This window comes from Aethina tumida, chromosome 3, assembly GCF_024364675.1.
Source record: "Aethina tumida isolate Nest 87 chromosome 3, icAetTumi1.1, whole genome shotgun sequence".
Lineage (NCBI taxonomy): Eukaryota > Metazoa > Arthropoda > Insecta > Coleoptera > Nitidulidae > Aethina > Aethina tumida.
Window position 1 is genome coordinate 9,597,718 of NC_065437.1, and position 17,144 is coordinate 9,614,861.

Genomic DNA, 17,144 nt, shown 5'->3' on the forward strand with positions numbered 1-17,144 from the left:
ACCTTTATGCTGAAGAAATTTATTGAAGTTATCCGGCAGTATGTCGCTGCCAGCCCAGGGCCGGCATTTGCCTGAACGTTTCCTTCATTCTGTAACAAAAGGAAAACAACAAATTATTAATCTTGTAAAATGTGTTTCACGCATATCATGATATACAATGTGTTTCTTAAGTATTGGCGATTACTTACTGAATTTTAAAAACAATCAACATAAAAATAAACACTTTTTTAATATTCTTTTATGTGTATCCCTTAAAATAATGGGGTAATAACAGGTCAAACTCTGATAAAGATAATTTTTTATAACTTCAAAATCCTTTCAAAAATTTATTGAAATAGTAGTTATTATAAATTATTGACTGACTAAGTTATTAACATAGCTAGCATCTGAACACCTGAACCAATCTCAAAACTCATCATATTTTATATAAAAAAACAAATAAAATATTGTATCTAATATAAATTGCAATATTATCTGTTTAAATTAAACATAAAATATATCCCTAATAAATTTATCTAATATAAAAAATATACTGAATCTAATTGCCAGTTCTAGAACCACAAGAAGACCATTAGAAGAGTTGCATCAACATGGAAGAATCACATATAAGTAAAAAAATATGAGCTCATTTGAAATTTGATAAATCCAAAAAAGATAGAGATATTAAAAAGTCTAAATGTCAGATCTAGAATCATAAGACGATTTTTATTAAATTTCTATAATAAATTTTCTTCATTTTTTGTTCTCAAAATATATTAAAAATTTTCATTATTAACTTTTAATTTTGATTATCTAGATTAATTTAATTCTTATACATTTTTAACAAATTTATTTTATTATTGAAAAACATGTATCTTTTCAAATAATTATTTTTAACAGTTTTCGCAAATTATAATAATAAATAATTTTTCATATTTGATCTTTTATTCACATATTTTCAAAATTTTTTCAGTTCTGAACTAATTTGACAGGATTTATTATTTTTAATTGAAATTTGCTAAATCTAATCTAGGAAAATAACCTGCATCGTCACGAAACAAAAATAAATATTGATGGATTTGATAGGAAATCTAAAAAAAAATACAATGGATACTTTAAAGCAGAGAGGGGAAACATTAAAATGTGGGGTTGTTTTTCATACTGAAGTATAGGTTCAGTATAATGGATAAAAAATAGCATGTGAAAGGAAATTTCTATGAAAATATTGAAAACAGATATGCTTCCTTATGCCAAAATGAATAAGTATGTATTTAATGTGGTTCCAGGATATTAATTCAAAACACTCAGATGGTGCAGACCTGAATCCTACGCAACATTTATGAAAATATTTTAATGAAAGGGTTGCTGTTAAGAAAATGCTCAATAAAATAACATTGTGGGAATATGCAAAGAGAGTTTGGTACTCTATGCCAGACGAGGTGTATCAAAATTAATAGACTTAATGCCAAATAGATGTGCAACTGTTATTAAAAACGAAGGTCATTCTACAAAGTACTAAGTTTAGCATTTAATATTACCAGCAATTTTGTAATTGAATATTATTCTCCACACTTTAAAATCTTATTTTATTGTCTAAACCAACTTGCAATTATAAAAATTAAAATATAACGTTTTAGTTCAATACTTCCCTCTTATTATTTTGGCTTCAACTGTAAATAAAGGTAGAATGTTCATAAATCTTTAATTTGAACACCTGTTTAGCCAAATTGGTCAATTAAATTCACCAGTTAAACTTAAAAATATCATTCATTCATATCGATTAATTAGGTGTAATTTTCTGATTTAATGTGCCAAATTTTATAAGAAATTTATAGTGGTATTTAACGTATTGGCAGAAAGTAGAGGAACTTTAAAAATATATAAATTTATACCAATTATGAACTTACTGTATATAAACATATCGGTGAATATTTTACGTATTAAAAATAATTCTGTTAGTTACAAATATTCAGCTGGCAAAAAGTAGTCAATTTCCCGATCTAAACTCTATTGAAAACTTATAGGAAATAGTGAACAACAAAATAAGACGCAAAGAGTATAGTAATCAGCAAGATTTATTCACGGTTTTGTAAGAGGTCTGGCAAAATATGGATCCAAATATTATAGACCATCTATTGTTTTCCATAAAAAAAGGTGTTTGGAAGTTAATAATAATGGGAATTTTACAATATATTATTGTAGAATTAATTAAAATAATAATTACAAATTATTTGTAGTAATAAAACTTCAAATAGCATAAGTTGCTCTACTTTTTGCCAGCCCAAAACAATTAACAACTATGTAATTGTTAAATTTATAAAGGGAAGTTAATTTTTAATATACATTTTTTAACATAATAAGCAGGACAAAAATTATTTGAATTTTAAAAAAGTTGCCCTACTTTTTGCCAATGCAGTAAGAAGCACATTTTTTCTGATTTGTAAACAACTGTAATTTGTATATAGAAATTTCAATTAAAAGATCATATATTATGTGGTAAAGTGTCCTAACCAAAAGAATGTTTGAAAACTGCTAAATTATATGTTTATATTTTTCTCATCTATACATATAAATAAAATTGGAGTGTCTATTTGTAATATTGAAATAACCGTTTTTTACTACATACATATGAATATAAATACGGTACATACACAAAAATAACATTTTTTACAATTTTTGTCACTCTGTCTGTCTGCTTCTTCCTGCTAATTTCTGAAATGACTGGACAGATTTTGACGGAACTTTTGGCAGGTAGCTGATGTAATAAGGAATAACTTAGGCTACTTTTATTTTAGAAAAATAAAGTAATGTTGCAAAGTCCAAGTAGTGTCCAGTACCACACGCAGCTCACGCGCATGCCACCACTGGGCCGTCACGTCGGGCGCCTCCCGGATGAAGTTAATCATAAAATTAATTTAAATTAAAAAGAATTGTTCTTCTATTAAAATGATTATGTCTTCTAGCTATTTCTTACGATTTTAGTATTTTTTTGGGAATCCAGGAAGAATTAGAATTATTTATTTTTACTTTTTTTAATGATTTTTCAGGAAATTAGTGAGTAAGTGAAACTATGTAATTTAATCAGTATGAATTTAATCGTATGAATTTTATCTTATAGATCTTAATTGTATGGAAACTGATCGTATAGATTTTGATCGTATGGAATTTGATCCTAGAGAAAATGATCATATGGAAAATGATCGTATGGACTTTGATCAAATGGAAAATGATCGTATGGATTTTGATCGTATCGAAAATGATCGTATGGATTTTGGTCGTATGGAAAATGATTATATGGATTTTGATCGTACGGATTTTCATCGTATGGAAAATGATCGTACGGATTTTAATCGTATGGAATTTGATCGTATGGAATTAGGTCACTTTACATTTTTAGTAATTTTCCACGTTTTTAATGAAATTTCGAAAGTATGGCTCATTAGTATTTACTACTCATACGGGAAATTTGCTAAATTGTTCGAGAGGACCGAAATTTCTTCCAATATTGCTTTCGCAATAAATTTATTTCACAATAATATTCACATGAAATTTTTATAATTAAATATTGTTTGGTTATAGAAGTTATAGCTTGTTATAAATTAAAAAAATGGAGAAAAAAGGAAAATTAGTTAAGGTATAGAAGACTGGAATTAAAAATATAACAATAATTTTGTAGAAATTTATTAAAAAATTGTGAAAGTTAAAAAGTATATAAACCTGTGTTTCGTAATACTTATTAATAAATATCAACATTTTTTGCCAATTTTTATTGAATAAAGTTAAAATGTAATTGTGACGTCAGTAACTGGGATGTTAGCAATAAACGAAGCTCAATTTACATCGAAATTTCAGTCAGCATAAACGCCAGTCAAGTCATTAAATTGACTCAACGCACAAAACACTCATCGATTTTCAATCAAATTTGACGAATGGATTCGATCCTCGGCTCGTTGTTGGGTCGTCCACGCCTCAACCATTCAACAAACACCGACGAAAATCGCACGCCCAGAAATCATATTGTTTATAAGTTTCCTTTATCGGGAACATGTGTTAATTGCGGTCGGCACGTTTTTATTTACATCGAGCTAGTGAACACGCACGCTAAGCTCGGAGCTTTGGATATATGCAAAGCTTATAAAAATTTATGGAGCGGTTTAACTTATTTGAACATTAACCCCGTTTTACTTTCCTAATGAGGATTTATCGGCTTCTTTTATTTTATACACATTTTTTATTTTCCTTCACCTGGTTTTAACCGTGCGCAAGTTTTAATAAACAGGTTTCGGGATTGTTCGTGCCATCAATTAAGATAATTGCTAAGGAAAGTCGGAGACAGTTTGTAAAACAAACTCGGTTACGGTCCCCAAGGAAATGGCAAGAGCCCGGGATCGGTAAATTGGGCCGTTCGCAAAATAATTGTGTGCTCAATTAAATTTTAAAACTCGTCCAACGGGGTTAAGTGCATTCGACCGTTCTCTCGTGTATGCTAATCATCTGTAATTTGGGCTATGTAGCGGATGCTCGAAATGTCGAATGCTCGAGACGGAAATGTCCGAACGCATTCGAGTCGATGTCATATGTGCTATGCGCATGCTCATAGAGGGACGTGCTTATGGGGCGGGCTACAGGAATTTAATTTAAAAATCACTCAATATCAACCGTCAGTTATAAATTTTCAGGGTTGCGCATCGAATATTATAAATAATGACTCGTTCACTTTGCAACATCAGTGTATTCAAACTTTATTATAAATGTGATGTTTTATGGTTTTTGTATTATTAAATTAATAGTAGTAAAATTACAATTGGTATATAAATACTAACGTGTTTTATTATTTTTAGATGCAAGTAAATATCTTTTACAATAAAAAATGTATGAAATACTTGATACAGCTAGATTTGTGTAGAGAGGTTTTATATTTTAATTTTAAGAGTAATATGCACATTATGGTTTGATCCCTGACCACAGACAATATGTCTATGTTGAACAGTCTCAATATGTATTTTATCCTCTCGGTAGTATTAATTTAATATTATAAAATGTGACAATGACATCACAGGAAGTGCACATACACAATTTAAGACTATAATTCTGATGTATTGAACATATTAATAATATTTTGGCAACAGGCATCGAAGACCCTAATTAAATTGAAAAAAGAGGAAATGTAACAAAGACATTATAGGAAGTGTAAAAATATATATGGATATAAGTTAAAATTATATTTATGAATTGTTAAAACTATTCAATTTTTAGAAAGAATCTGAAGTATAATAATGTAAAAACTTTAAGTTATTTAAATAACTGAAACATGAAATATGCAACTAGAAACACTTTACCCTGAAGATACCTTAACAAAGTTTCTCGTTTAATGTAATATTTTTAGTTAGATAAATTACTTTCTATTTATTTATAAACTTAATATTATTATTGTTCAGAAGTAATTATTCAATGTGGAAATAATAAATATTTTAACACTTTATCTTACTTTTTGTCATTCATATTAATTAAAGGAGTTTTATTGAGGTGGATTATTATAATTAGTTAGTGAAATATAGAGAACACCTAAATTTTGCATCGATTTGATATTGTCCTAATATATAATGGTTATGGTTCATTTAACAAGTAATTATTTGTAAAGTTATTGCGCAAATTTAGTTCATAAATTGATTGAATATCTCTAACCTAACCTAATTTGGCTGAAATAATTAACAAATTAGCTAAATAATTTAAGCACTATTGTAATTTTTTTTTTTTTTTGGGACAGAGAGGGGAAAGTGTAAACCCCTCTCCGGGCACCGATCCGGAGATCATAACCAAAAGAGGAACCATATGTGACAACACATATGGGGGAAAGGGCGTATATATGACATATACGGGTGAAGTTGAACCAGAAGACGGGACTGACAAAGATGCCAGCCCCCTGTCAACTGGTTCCGGAAGAACAAGCCCAATCTGAGGAAGGTCCTAGAACCTCCCTGGGTGAGGATTGGGCTTGCAGTTGATCCGTTGGCTTCCCGTCACCACTGGCTTGTGGAGCGGTACTGCCCGAGATTGACTATTGTAATATTAGGTTCAAACAAATTATAGGTAAAATGTTACTGCAAAGAAAGTTGTGTAAATAAAAGGCATAAGTGTATTTACAGAATTGTTGTTGAATAGTTATTACACAATGAAAAACCTTTAATTTTGCTGTCACTTATTAGAATTGTTTATTTTAAATAGAGAACATTTTTAGGTTAAGCGAAGATCAAACATACGAATTGAAATACATAGAGTAAGCCATAGAACGCCCATAATAGGTATAGCAATTTTTTTGAATACTCTTACTCAAGATGTTCCTAAATAACGGACGTCCCATGGTAGATTTCGAGTTTGCCGGAGGTAGCCGATCAGTTCCGACCTTTCGAGTATTCAACATTTCGAGCATTCGTTATGTCCCCGCTAATCATCTGTAATTTGCATGTTATGAACGACTAACGACGAACGGAGACCCACAATTTATACCGATTTTCTCATGAATCAGCGTCTGATAATTTTGACGCGTCGCAAATATGCGGAGCACGTGTTTTTTTAACGGTCTTTACGTTCTCAACGTCGGATTCACCCTCTCCGGTCCAATTATAAGTTACATTGTGTCCGGCATGAACTTAACCGGTTTTAAAAACTGCCCGGAGTCCGGAGTGTGTTTATGCGAGTCGGGCAATAAAAATGCGACGTACTGACGTCGAGTTTGCACGTTCGCAATTACGGCGTTACGTGTTTTATATTGAATTTAATTTTAGGACGCGTCTAACTTTTATTATACGAGTTAGCAGTTTTCCTTGGCATTAGAACAAATGGTCACTGGGACTTTTTATTACTTAAAGTTTACTATTTATTCATTTTCTACTTTTCCTATTGATGACTAATAAGACTGTAATTATCTGGCTACTTATTAAAACTATCAAAATATTTACGAAAAAATTATAATCCAAATAAGCAACTCAAAGTATCAATGTAAAATTTATATTTATATATACATAATAAATATAACTTTATCTTTTTATAATTGTTTGTTTTTGTAATCTGTGCCAGCGGCAGGTCATTATGGACTTATTTGGAGATACATTTTTTAACATATTTTACAAATTAAGATATTACCACAATTATTTACACAGTATTAAAATTTAAGGTTTTATTGATATAATTTTGATCTACAATTGTTTTTTAATGATTTTTAGGAACCCGATTTGTTTTATATACAATAAAGCTATTCAAATTCTGATAACTGTTATAAGTACCAGAAATTAAGATCCATTATAAACATAATCCAAATAAATTGCCATATCAAATAAAACAAGAGAACAAATAGTTATTTCATTGAAAAATGGATGTTACTAAAATTTTTACACATTCTTGAAAGATGAGAGTTTAATGCATAGTTAGACCAGTTTTAAGATGGACAAAATTCAATGTAAGTAACGAACTTCCTGCATAAAATTTGGAAGTTCTAATAATAGTTTATTATAGAATGGTGCTTGATTAACGTGTATGCCAAAAATAATCCTTCTAGCATCAAAGTTGGTGTCAAAATTTTTGGAAAAGAATTAATAATGCAAAAACTATTTGATTTAGGTTTAGAACAGGGTATAGACAATGTGACTCAATTGAAAACGGGACACCTCCATAAATTTTGAATATTTTTATGTTTTATATACTTATTAATATTAGTATTTTTTTAAATTATTGATTAATACAATTCTTTAAATTAAATCAGAGATATTAAAAGTCTCCCACTATGGGGCAAAGAGGAGACATGCAAATTATATATTTTTTCCTAAATGTATAAAATTTCGTAATTTTTAACAATTTAATTGTTGATTAATTCAAATATTTCTTATTTAATTTTGTGATATTCTGTAACTTTTAATATGTATTTTTAGTTATTATTCTTTCTTTATACATACATACATATTATATAATATAAATTGTAATTTTTTATTTTTCCATAAATATTTAAATTACGTAATTGTTAATTATAAATTTTTTCTGCATACTTAAAAATCTCAATTTTTTATAATTAATAATTTATTTCTGCTTAAAATACTTTAATTTATATAAATATCTTTTATCATTGATCATTTATTATTTTCATTTAAATATTCTAGTAAAGTTAAATTAATAATTTTTATAATCGTTAAATTAATATTTTGTTGTTTTTTTTTAATTTAATTTATTACATTTTTATCTTTTAAGTAATCTTCAAAATTTTATATATCCAAATTAATAGTTAGTTTCTTTTAATTAATTAAATTAATTTTAAATTTTAGTTGCTAATTTAATTTTTTCTAAATTTATTTAATTAATTAATTTTGATTCATAATTTTAACTTCTTCTAACTCATTGGATATTTTTAATTTTAAAATATAAATTTAAAACTTATTAAATTTAATATATTTTAATTATTAATATTATTATTTTATTCAGTTAGTAATTACTTCAAACATTTGTTACCTAAAAATTAATTTTTTTTATAATCTATTTTAGTTTGAAATAGTCATTATTTATTTGAAAAAGGTAAATTAATATGATGATTTTTTATAATTTTTTTATAATAAATTTTACAAACTAAATTATTTTTTTTATTATATTAAAAGATTTAAATTTAAATTTTATTTAAGTCTTATTTACTTAAAAATAAATTATTACTTCACAGTTATTTTTTTTATTTTTAAAATAAAAAAAATGTCTTATATAGGTTTTAATAGTATATTTTAACTGAAAATAAAATATTCTCTATTTACATTATCTATTTAAATTATAATTTACATAAATATAAAAAAAATATTTTTGGTTAAACGATTTTTTAATTTTACTATTCTTTTTTTGTAAAACTTTTATTCTGATATATGTTTATAATAACATTAATTAAAATTTTAATTTGTAAAAAACAGAGAAATAAATTTTGCCTCATGAAAATAGAATGGAATGTTGTCCATAGATTTAAAAATCGCATAAATATTCGCCTGTATAAAAATCGCGACAGACAAGTTGTTAGTAATTGTGTCCGCGACATTCCGACGAAATTTTACGTCTCATTTCCAGCCCGCACCAAGAGCCCAAACCTAACTGTACACACGAGCACCGAACGATTTTTAAACACGTTTCACCAGTTCTGTGGATAATCGCGATTCGCGATCGCTTTCGCATTCCTCCCCGGATCGATATTCGAAACGTCGCGTAAGGAACAGAACAGGTATCTTCTCGTTGGCTTGTCGACTGGTCGACTGGTCGACTCGTCGGCTCATCGGCTCCTCTCTCGTCCGATAATCGCTAATTAACCACATTTCGAATCCCCTCGTTTGGCTCTTCTGCACCGACTGGTTCTCCGGTTACCGTATACGCAGATGTAAACAAACTTGTGCGCTGTTTGCGACGCTCTCGCGGAATGCCGTGACCCAATTCGAAGGTGTTTGAGCAGCCTCGGCTTTTTTTAATCCGCTAATCGCCATAATCTGTTGATGGTTTGTTTCATTATCTTTACTGTGTTTCATCAAATTCAAAGCAAAACGTATTAAATTTCTGGAATTCATTCGGTTTATTTTAAAGAGTTTCTTTTACAGTTCGTATATATAATTGTGAAGAATAAGGTCAATAAAATTCACTTTCCCGAATTAATTATTTTCCATTTTTGTATTTGTGTAGGTGGTCTAAGAAAAACCACATATTACTATGTTAACGTTAGGAAAGGCACACCTCTAATTAAATACAATCAAAATATTTTTATTTTATTTATTTTACATAATAAACTTAAATTAATAACTTTAAGTTTTAATCTTTAAATTAATAATTTGTTATTTTTTTTAATTTATTTAAATTACATGTTACATTTTTATTTTTTAAGTAATCTTCAATATTTTATATATCAAAATTAATAATTTCTTTTAATTAATTTTCTAAGTCTATTTATTTAAATTTACTCTGCAATTTTTATAATTAAAATTTTAGTTGCTAATTTATTTTTTTCTAAATATCTTCTGTCTTTAAATAAGTATATTATTTTTTACATTTAGTTATAAATTTTATAAATTTAAATTAATGATTAAATAATTGATTATTATCTAATCGTATTGTTTATTTAAAATTATTTTCTAAATAATTTTTCTTAATAATTTATTAATTTGCTTTACCTTAAGTTTAATATTTAATATTTTATATATTATAATTAATAATTTTATTTTTTACAATTTTGATTCATAATTTTAATTTCTTTTAATTAATTTGACATCAATTTTAATATTTAACGTTAATATTATATTTAATATATTTAAATTATTAATTTTATTATTTTTTTGATAATTACTTCAAATATTTTTTAGTTAAATTTTTTTTTTCATAATTTTCGAATATGCTTCTGGTAAATTAGTGCAATAGGTACAAATAAAATTTTGAGTTAATATGGGGTATTTCCACCTCTACTACAAATGATAGACTCATATCTGGTCATACTAAAAATCTGGGTTCGAATTTCATTTTAATCCAAATTCTCCCAAATTTCGAGTAGATTACGCTTCACGTCCTCTAGTTATTCAGGCTGTTAATATAGTCCCTTAAACGTCTCCCAAGAATGTCCGAGATATGTTCTATTAGGTTAAGGTCTGGACTACGAATTGGCCAGGCCATAACTTAATCCCTACATCAGAAAGATAATTTCGAACAACATGGACTTATAAAAGGGGCATATGGGCACATGTAACTTCTAGAATGTCCAGCATTGAGATTCCCATTATTTATCACCACCAAGTCGGTACCTGCTGTTAAAGAAATGCTTCCCACACCATAATTGAGACCCCACCAAATAAGATTCATCTGTAAACGGAACTCGTTCCCAATTTTCTTGTAGCCAATTGACGTGCTTTTTAACTCTGCGACGATCTACGGTTCTACGGTTAGGCCTCGAGCTGGAACACGGGGTTGCAAATTATCTTCCCTAAATCGTCATCTAATAGTTTCAATATTTATTCGAACCCTTTCTACGTTTTCTAGCTGAAACTCTAAACATCTTGAAGTCACAAACCGTTGTCTCAAAAAACAATCTTGAGCAGGAATTCTAGCATGATTTCTATCCTGACCTGGTCTCTTAGGATGGCTTATATTATAATTCAAACAACAAATAAACTAAACATCTTGAAAAGAATATATATGAGTTTTTTCAATTAACTATATTTCTACATACTTTATCAGTTGTGATAAAATTGTAAGTCAACAACGGAACATCGCTCCGCCAACTCTCCGCCTCCCATTTTATTAAACATTACACGTTTAACATCCCGTGTCCGCTCGTTTACAGGTCAATTGACGTTCGGCCATTGATTCCCGATTTATTGACACGGATATTCGTCGTCTTCCAATTAGTTTCCGCGTTCGCACACAAATCAGCGTCGGCTGATCCGAAGAACAAGTTATGGAGTCGATCCTTTGTTTGTTCGGGCTGACCCCGTTTCGCGAACGGGCCCCCTCTTCCATTTCCCCCTCTCTGGCCTGTTTGGCGCTGCGGGGACGGCGACGCCGCCCCTCACACGGGCACACGGGACACGGTGGAGTTGCAGCATTGACATTGCCGGTTGAATGTTTAATAAACGATAACTTGGTGTAACCGTTGTGACGCGTTGGATTGTTTGGATGTTGTCGACACATTTGTCGTTGTTTGGTCTCTGATTGACCGTTGACCTAGATTTACTATTTAGTTTGCATTAATTTTAGGCCTTAACAATTAGATTACACTATTCTAGTATATCCATATTTTACAATACTTTTATTTCATAAACAAAAGTTATTAATTTTCACTACTTGTATAAATTTATACTTTTAACTATTATTTTTATATATTATTAATTTTTGCACTCCCTTTCCTTTTAGTTTCAAAATATATTAAATTTATAATATCTACAGAGTGGCTCATTTGGAAACATGAAAATATGTTCTTATAGACAAAGTGTTTTCTGGCCCAAAACCCTAAACTGCAAGATATTAAAGATATTAGTATCAGTATAGTATTATTAGTATAACATAGCATTCTTTCTTGAAAAGTAAGATAATTTATACTGTTTTAGATAGTTTAATTTATTGACAGACTACTTGTTATAAATTCATAAAAAGAATATGATTTTTAATTTTTTCACAGATTTATGAATATACATAGTTTTTTATGGAATTAGGTATATATGTTATATGCATATTTTTTTTATGAAATTAAGTATATATTCATTTCAAGGTGTTTAATCCAGTGGTGTAGTTAGATCTATATAAATATATATTTTATCTCTATACAATTTTAATAAATTTATTTTAATATTAATGAAAAAAGAATATATCTTTCTATTATCATATTTTAAAAGTTTCACAGTTTTTACAATATACAAGGTATATGCATTTGAAATGTATAACATATATCCATTTTAGAGGGGTGCTTAATCCAGTGGTATAGTTAAATTTGTTATAAAAAGATTACTAGTATGATTTCAGTTTTTTACAATATACAGGGTGATTTATTTAACGTAAGTTTATAGAGAAGAGAAAAATATTGATTTAAAGTTTTTCTAAAAATTATATCTTGATTTTAACTGCTTTTCTAATATATTTCTAACAATACTTCATCTTCAACTCTCTGTATATTTATTTTTTTTATTATTTCAAAATTATAAATATGCATAATTTTTTTATGAAATTAAGTATATATCCATTTCAGAGGTGTGCTTAATTCAGTGGTGTAGTTAGATTTGGTCTAAAAATTTTCTGGTATGATTTCCTCAATTTTCATGTCTAAACATGTCCATTGGTAAGCATATATTTTCGGACAAAATATTTAAATTTTATGTCTTGTTATTTTAATATTCATATTTTACTTTTTTAATAAATTTATTTTATTATTAATAAAAAAATATATATCTTTCTGTTTTCTTTATCTCAGAACAGTTTTTATAATATACAGAGTGACTCATTTAATATATTCTCTATAAGTTTATAGAGAAGGGAAAAATATTGATTTTTGAAATCTTTATAGCAATTGTAACGTAGAAAGTAATCAGATTTTATTATAATATTTAAATGGAAATTGTAAGTGATATTACTGAAATATAAAAACAAGATATACTACATAAAAGAAACTTCCGCTTACTTATTATAAAGTACACTTTCGAAAAAGTTAGACCTATATTTCACTTTCAGCAAGTTTATTAAACGAATCAATCTATCGTATAAAAATGAAAAAGAATGAATAAATCGTCGAATGCAGCGAACGAATGAAGCAAAAGAGGAGAGTGGTAATCGAATATTCGAATCCAACGGACACGACACAAATTACCGTAAAACCGTATAATGGACCCGATTTATATTAATTAAGAGTAACTGGAGCGTCAAAATTCCCATTTGTATGTGACTCACGCACGCGGTCCGTCGAGGCTCGAGTTACACACACACACACATTAAATTTACGTCACGGCCCGATCGGAAATATGAAAAAGTGACGACGCGACGCGACGCGACGAAACGGTCCAAAAAGAAATGTTTCCGGCGGTTTTCGCAAACTCGGTAAATATCGCTTGCAGTTTACATTCTCAATGGGTTCGTGAGCGTACACATAAAAGCTGCCGATTTGTATTCGTTGCACACACGGCCCGATAAATTCTCCGCGCCCCATTTATTATTCAGATTTTACTTAAACCCTCCCCAAATGTATGTTTTCTGACAAAACATCGAAACACACACACACACAATAAAAAATGCTCATCACCTTTTTATTAAATGAACGCGGTGGAACCGTGGAATCGAAAGGCGGGAGTGGATCGATATTTTCCCCGTTTGAACCTCGGAAGTACATTTACTAACCGACGCAAAAACATTATGGAACATTAATCACATTTGCTCGCAGTCTGCAAAGACAGACAATCCGTTCCACGAACAATTAGATAAACTTCGTTTCACTGTTTCTATGATATTCCTCTATCTGGCCAACTTTAATTGACCAATCAGTGTGCCATAAAGGATTCCAAACTGAACGGAATCATTCGGTTTCAAGTCCCCAGATTACCCGATAAAAAATCGAAATTTTACCAAGAAATAAAAATTAATTGATCCATTTTGGAAAGAAAAAAACTCCATTGAATTAACAATTCATAAGCTTAAGCGAAATCGCAATGTTGGCGAGGGAAAAAGATGAATACTAATTCGATTAAATACGTATGGTAATTACGACACTGCGTTAATGACCTACATTCTCGCAGTTCGCAGTTTCGCAGTCGTTCTAGTAAAGGCTTATTGTTTACGGCAAGTTGAACCTTTTGCCACAATCAGATGAAAACATTGCGGGCCACAAAAGATTATTCATTCATTTTCAGGCCCTTGTTAATGTTTTCACTCTCCATCGGTTGATGACCGGAGATTTTAAACAACTAAAACAATTTCTTGGTTATACATAAATTAGAAAGATATTGAAGTATTAAAATAAAATTTATTTTATTTAATGGTTTTAATTGGAAGCACGAATAATAAAAAGAATATTTTAAAATAAAAATAAAATCATTCCCCATTATTTACATCTCAATGAGTAAAACAAAAATAAGATTATACTGAATTGTAAGATTGTTTTTGTTAAGTTTTTATAGCTTATATAATAATACAAATATTGCAAAATATTTAGTAAATAATAAATAATAATTATTTATTTATATATTTATTTTACATGTAAATAAACAATTGATTGTGTACTTGAAATGTGTGGAAATATAAATTTACGTGAAGTATTATTATTAAAGTATATATGAATTTTACCAGACTGATTATTATATTTATTTAAATTATAAAATAACAGACGTAAATAATAAATTTTTATTTGCAATTAAAATGTTCAACTTTAATTCAAAAATTGAGAACTAAAAAAATAGAAAATAATTAATAAAAACAGAGTAATATTAAAAAATAAATAATAAAATAACTTATTTATGTAAATGCAAATAAATATAAATATATAATATAAATTATTATAAAATTAAGTGTTGTACAATTTGTAGAAATTATGAATTCAGTTTTTAAATATGTACTTAGAAAATATGAATAATATTCTAAATAATTTAAACAGAATTGAAATATAAATAAAAAGGTGGGAAATTATATTTTACTAATTACTAAAAAATATAGAAGAGCACAAAATTAAATGAAAAGCAATATTTTTATTGATTTAAGTTTAGTTTAGTTTTAGTTTTTTAAAAAGTGAATTTAAAAATTTAGCCAATTTAATTAATTAAATTAAATTATTCAATTTATTAAATTCATGAAATTGTAAATATTAATATTATTTAATGTGCATGTAATGAAAGAATAATAGCTAAAATTACTAAAAAATATAGTATAGAAAACCACAAAATTAAATAAGAAACAATATTTTTTTATGTAAGTTTATATTAAAAAAATTAAATTGATTAATTTATTAAATTTATGAAATTTATTAATTAATTTTAAAAAATTAAGTATTAAAATTGTTTAATTAATTAAAAATTTACTGATTTAAATTTATAAAATTTAAAAATAACAAATTAAATAAAAAAATAAATTATTATATTAATTAGATTTATGAAATATAAAATATTAATCATAAAAAAATAGAATTTACCTGTAAACTTTAAAATAATTAAAATCAGCAATATTTAAAAATATTAAAATTTATCAATTAATTAAAAAAAATCTGTTTACTAATCGAAAATTAAATTAAATTAATTAAAACCAATAATTTAAGTAAAGAAATATGAATATTAACATTCATAAAAAATTTAAAAAATAATCTTTAAAATTCAGAGTTATAAAATAATCTTTAAAATTCAGAGTTATAAAATATTCTCATAAGTTCATAAAATTTTTATGAAAATATGAGAACATAATTGAATAGAAACTTAATCAGGTAAATCAATTCAATCATTTCTGAATAGCAAAAAATCGAATTATTGTTTCAAACCTTGTTGCCGACCACCGAATATCGTAATTTACCTGGAACAATAAAAAAATAGAATTAGTTAACAAAATCAAAAATGAAAAGCAGCGCATATAGCAGCAAACCACCATGGAATAATATTTGCATGCATCGCCAGTAAACGCATTAATTCACGTTTAGTTTCTGTTGTGCGGGAAAAAAAAAGTAACGGAGCGATTCCGAATCGACCATCGACCATCGACCATCGACCATCGACCATCGACCAACGACTCCCATTCATAATGGCTTCGGCCATTTCAAAACAACAAACGAACCGATTCGGCATCGACGTAAATAAAGCCGTTCACGATTCATTTGTTAAACGAAGTGGTTTGTCGCAACGCATTTATCATTCGTATTTGACCGATTACTCGTTTCGCCTTTTTTTTTCATTTTACACTCGGTGAATTACTTTAATTTTATTTGTAATTTGGGTATTTTAGAATTTCATTAATTCTAGAATACACTAATTTATTCGTATGTTTTTAGAGATGCAAATTTGGCTATTTCATTATTCATATTTCACTTTTATTGTGTATATTAAAATGGCTAAGTTAATTTTAGTTTCAATAATTATTATAATTTATAAGCATTTGTATCATATTGTTTATAAATATATTCAGAGAAACTATTTAATTAGTTAGTTCATAGTTTTTTTCTATTGTTATTAAAATTCACTAATAAATTTTAAAACAAATACCAGATATTGTTTTTATAAATTTTTAAAAGTTGAGTTTAAAATAAACAATTAAATTAATAAATTTATTAATTTAATTTTTACAAAAATTTTATAAATTAACCTTTAAAGATGTTAAAACTTGTTAATCAATGAATCAATTTCCCAATAACAGTAAAATAAATTTGTTAATAATTTATGGGAATAAAATATGAAATTTAATATAAGTAACAACAATTAAAAGTTGATAATGATAAATTATAAAATAAAAGTCATTTTGAAAATTAAACCATTAACCATTAAAATTAAATCCAAAAATTTAAAATTAATGGTTGAAATCAGCATTTATATTTAGATAATTTACACAACTTTAGGATGGCACGAAGTTCATTTGTCAATAGCAAAATTAATTTGAAGGACATTCGATAAAAATGAGCGTATTGCGATCGGAAAACTATTTCCGCAATTTTGCAAGCGTTTCACTCC

The 17,144-nt window shown here is 27.4% G+C and overlaps 1 protein-coding gene across 4 annotated transcripts in view; it reads right to left on the reverse strand.

Moving 5' to 3' along the window:
* Positions 1–17,144, reverse strand: part of LOC109608592 (uncharacterized) — a 93,174-nt gene that overhangs the window by 14,265 nt on the left and 61,765 nt on the right. For all 4 annotated transcript variants that reach the window (XM_020025067.2, XM_049965789.1, XM_020025068.2 and 1 more), the window contains one exon: positions 3–89. The gene's annotated coding sequence lies outside the window, so the exon portion shown is untranslated. The remainder of the gene's footprint in view (positions 1–2; positions 90–17,144) is intronic.